Source organism: Anopheles funestus (genome assembly GCF_943734845.2).
Source record: "Anopheles funestus chromosome X unlocalized genomic scaffold, idAnoFuneDA-416_04 X_unloc_25, whole genome shotgun sequence".
NCBI classification, from domain to species: Eukaryota; Metazoa; Arthropoda; class Insecta; order Diptera; family Culicidae; genus Anopheles; species Anopheles funestus.
Genome location: NW_026045149.1, coordinates 245,001 through 249,624, shown reverse-complemented (window position 1 = coordinate 249,624; position 4,624 = coordinate 245,001). Strand labels below are relative to the sequence as shown.

The 4,624-nt window shown below is 50.1% G+C and overlaps 2 non-coding genes across 2 annotated transcripts in view; both read left to right on the top strand.

Annotated features, from left to right (window-relative positions):
• The first annotated feature begins 3,099 nt into the window (after positions 1–3,099).
• On the top strand, positions 3,100–3,257 carry LOC125773230 (5.8S ribosomal RNA). The gene has a single exon (XR_007419972.1). It is a non-coding gene; the product is annotated as a 5.8S ribosomal RNA (ribosomal RNA).
• A 711-nt stretch (positions 3,258–3,968) lies between these two features.
• LOC125773243 (large subunit ribosomal RNA) overlaps positions 3,969–4,624 on the top strand; it is a 4,193-nt gene continuing 3,537 nt past the window's right edge. Inside the window, exon 1 of the ribosomal RNA XR_007419984.1 lies at positions 3,969–4,624. This exon is cut by the window's right edge and continues 3,537 nt beyond it. This is a non-coding gene — a ribosomal RNA (large subunit ribosomal RNA).

Genomic DNA, 4,624 nt, shown 5'->3' with positions numbered 1-4,624 from the left:
GCGCGAGAGGTGAAATTCGTAGACCGTCGTAGGACCAACTGAAGCGAAAGCGTTTGCCATGGATGCTTTCTTTAATCAAGAACGAAAGTTAGAGGATCGAAGGCGATTAGATACCGCCCTAGTTCTAACCGTAAACGATGCCAATTAGCAATTGGGAGACGCTACCCCTATTCGGTGCTCTCAGTCGCTTCCGGGAAACCAAAATCGGGTTCCGGGGGAAGTATGGTTGCAAAGTTGAAACTTAAAGGAATTGACGGAAGGGCACCACAAGAAGTGGAGCTTGCGGCTTAATTTGACTCAACACGGGAAAATTTACCAGGTCCAAACTTATCGAGGTAAGACAGATTGATAGCTCTTTCTCAAATTTAAGGGTAGTGGTGCATGGCCGTTCTTAGTTCGTGGAATGATTTGTCTGGTTAATTCCGATAACGAACGTGACTCAAACATGCTAACTAGAACGCTGTCAGCAGTGCGCCTCCGGGCGCACCTGACGTTACAGCCGGGCGGCGCCTTCACGGGCGGTCGTCGGCTACGTTTGCCCTGCTTAGCGGGACAACTTGTGTTTAGCAAGCTGAGAATGAGCGATAACAGGTCCGTGATGCCCTTAGATGTTCTGGGCTGCACGCGTGCTACAATGTGGGTCGCAGCGTGTTCTCGCCAATAGGCGCCCCCATTCCGAGAGGAACGGGAAATCACTAAAATGCCCATCTAGTCGGGATTGGGGACTGCAACGGTCCCCATGAACCTGGAATTTCTAGTAAGCACTAGTCATTAGCTAGTGCTGATTACGTCCCTGCCCTTTGTACACACCGCCCGTCGCTACTACCGATGGATTATTTAGTGAGGTTTCTGGAGGCTTACCTTCCGCGGTTCCTTCGTGAGCTGCAGCTGGCATGGCTGAAGTTGACCGAACTTGATGATTTAGAGGAAGTAAAAGTCGTAACAAGGTTTCCGTAGGTGAACCTGCGGAAGGATCATTACTGATGATCGTCCGCGAGTGACCAACCATGAGCTGCCTTCGGTGTAGCTCGGTCGCTCGCTTGCTATGTGTCAGAATTTGTTGAAAGCCAACTCGTTCGTTGTACACTTTGATGGGTGACCATCACTGTGTCTCCGTGCCGAGCTAGATCTCCCCTAGCCGTAAGGCACTTGAACGCCCCTTCGACGACGAGTTGCATGTGTGTGGTATGTGTCAGAATCTGGTGAAGCTTTCTGCATGTGATGTGCCTTGTGTGGATCCGTGGCCATTGCATTGTGTCTGGTGCTTAGATACCCAGACACTTAGAACGCTTGCGCGGAAAGCAAACTCGATCGTTGTACACTTTGATGGGCAACCATCACTGTGTCTCCGTGCCGTGCTAGATCCCCCCTAGCCGTAAGGCACTTGAACGCCCCTTCGACGACGAGTTGCATGTGTGTGGTATGTGTCAGAATCTGGTGAAGCTTTCTGCATGTGATGTGCCTTGTGTGGATCCGTGGCCATTGCATTGTGTCTGGTGTGTAGGTACCCAGACACTTAAGCAAACTCGATCGTTGTACACTGTGATGGGCGAGCATCACTGTGTCTCCGTGCCGTGTAAGAGCTCCCCTGGCCATCAGGCACTTGAAAGGTCCTTCGACGACGAGTTACAATAGTGGTGTGTTAGATACGTCAGATTACGGTGTCTACTAGTGTGCAATACGTATCCGGCTACGGCACGGAACGAACGGGAACTGTGGTGCAGACAAACAAGAGTTAAGCCTATTAGTCATTAACTCTAAGGACGGGGCCATGGGGCGGTACACAAAGGATACGGATGAGCGAGTATGCAGGCCCAATACTCAATAGCTCGATCCGATCCAAGCACATGAGTTGACTGCGGCGCCAGGTTAACCAATGTGCTAGATTCTATTTGGCCAGTAGAATCTTGTGTCTTAAGCGATTTGATACCAAGACACCAGAACGAAAGTTAGTTGAAGAGTTATTAAACTCTTATGAAGTATGGTTGTGCAATCACAACTTATGACTTTAACCTATAAAGTGGATATGGACTTGCAATTATAACATGGAATCTCTACACACCCCATGAGCTCGATCCAATCCACGCACACGAGTTGCCTGAGTAGCGACAGGTATACCGATGTGCAATACGTATCCGGCCACGGCACGGAACGAACGGGAACTGTGGTGCAGACATACAAAGAGTTAAGCCTACTAGTCATTAACTCTAAGGACGGGGCCATGGGGCGGTACGCAAAGGATACGGATGAGCGAGTATGCAGGCCCAATACTCAATAGCTCGATCCGATCCAAGCACATGAGTTGACTGCGGCGCCAGGTTAACCAATGTGCTAGATTCTATTTGGCCAGTAGAATCTTGTGTCTTACGCGATTTGATACCAAGACACCAGAACGAAAGTTAGTTGAAGAGTGATTAAACTCTTATGAAGAATGGTTGTGCAATCACAACTTATGACTTTAACCTATAAAGTGGATATGGACTATCAATTATAACATGGGGCACACACCATGTTCTCGATCCAATCCACGCACACGAGTTGCCTGAGTAGCGACAGGTATACCGATGTGCAATACGTATCCGGCCATAGGCACGGAACGAACAGGAACTGTGGTGCAGACATACAAGGGCCATGGGGCGGTACGCAAAGGATACGGATGAGCGAGTATGCAGGCCCAATACTCAATAGCTCGATCCGATCCAAGCACATGAGTTGACTGCGGCGTCAGGTTAACCGATGTGCAATACGTATCCGGCCATAGGCACGGAACGAACAGGAACTGTGGTGCAGACATACAAGGGCCATGGGGCGGTACGCAAAGGATACGGATGAGCGAGTATGCAGGCCCAATACTCAATAGCTCGATCCGATCCAAGCACATGAGTTGACTGCGGCGCCAGGTTAACCGATGTGCTAAGAGAGTTGTTCCTGGGCCTTCAAAGTGACTTCAAAACTATCTTAGCGAATGGTGGCCATGGGCGTAGACATGAGCCACAAGTCACAAGGCCTGGGACTATTGGGTAATAAAGACAACTTAGTCAGAAAGTTAGTCTTTGGACGTACCACCGGGATTGTGTTACATTGGGAACCTTACTATAAAACCCTAGGCAGGGGATCACTCGGCTCATGGATCGATGAAGACCGCAGCTAAATGCGCGTCACAATGTGAACTGCAGGACACATGAACACCGATAAGTTGAACGCATATTGCGCGTCGGACGATTAAACCCGGCCGATGCACACATTCTTGAGTGCCTATCAATTCCTTGATATACAACAAACCAAACTTCAGGGTGGAGCGTGCCACAATAGAACACTATGGCGAGCAGCCCGTCTAGTGTCGTGGGGGAAACACGCTTCCACACTGTGCATAATGGCGTGCTCGGGACCTTTGTTGGGACCGCAGGGCGCTGAAAGTAAAGGGGTGAACCGCATAAATCGCACGCACGTAAACGCGCACACACACAAATAGAGTGAGACGTATCGTAGGATACCGCTAAGAGTACGTTGTGAAACATGGGGAAATTCAATCGAAAACCTCTTTGATGTCCAAGAATTCGTTGACCGTATCCGTCGTAATACTGGATCAACGTGCTTGGGGGAAAACGTCAAAGGGTTTTATAATAGTGGTGCATGATTAACCCATCGATGCCCGAGGGGAACATGTTGTCCAATACAATAGTGGTGCAGTTGGCTCGACATGCTCGGGGGGAGACATCGTGGGTCCAAGTCGACCAAGTCGACCGAGAGTTGTTGTTGAGAGATCGAATCAAAACGATGCCGAGCGGAACTCGTTGTCCTTATTGGAGTGATATTCGGACAACGTGCTCGGGGGGGCCATCGTTGATTCAAAAATGACCGTAAATTGCCCAATCCGTGTGTGTGTGTGTGTGTGAAGTGTTGTTGCGTATATATCGGTTCGCTATGCCCCGGGTTCGAAACGAATGGAATGTGACTGATTTTGTTGTAGGCCTCAAGTGATGTGAGACAACCCCCAGAATTTAAGCATATTAATAAGGGGAGGAGAAGAAACCAACCGGGATTCCCTGAGTAGCTGCGAGCGAAACGGGAGAAGCTCAGCACGTAGGGACGGTGTGTAACTGCACCTGTCCGATTCCGTGTACTGGAACGACCATTATCTACTATGCACGGTGCAAACAGTTCAAGTTCAACTTGAAGGTGGCTCATCTACCCAGAGAGGGTGATAGGCCCGTAGAACGGCACTAACCCACGTGACAGTAGACGGTCGGCTCCATGGAGTCGTGTTGCTTGATAGTGCAGCACTAAGTGGGAGGTAAACTCCTTCTAAAGCTAAATACCACCATGAGACCGATAGAAGACAAGTACCGTGAGGGAAAGTTGAAAAGCACTCTGAAATAGAGAGTCAAAGAGTACGTGAAACTGCCTAGGGGACGCAAACCTGTAGAACCCAATGTTCCGTGCGGTGCGATATTCAGCGGTACGTTGGCCCACGCCGGGTCGGCTGCCGTGCACTTATCAAGACCGCAGCAACGGACATCGCGATCCATTACAATACTCCTACTGGCAATGGCCCCTAGCTCGTGGTTGGCGGCTCCTCAGTACGGGACGCTCGGCGGCTTCCCGGACCAGGTGTCTCCGCGCC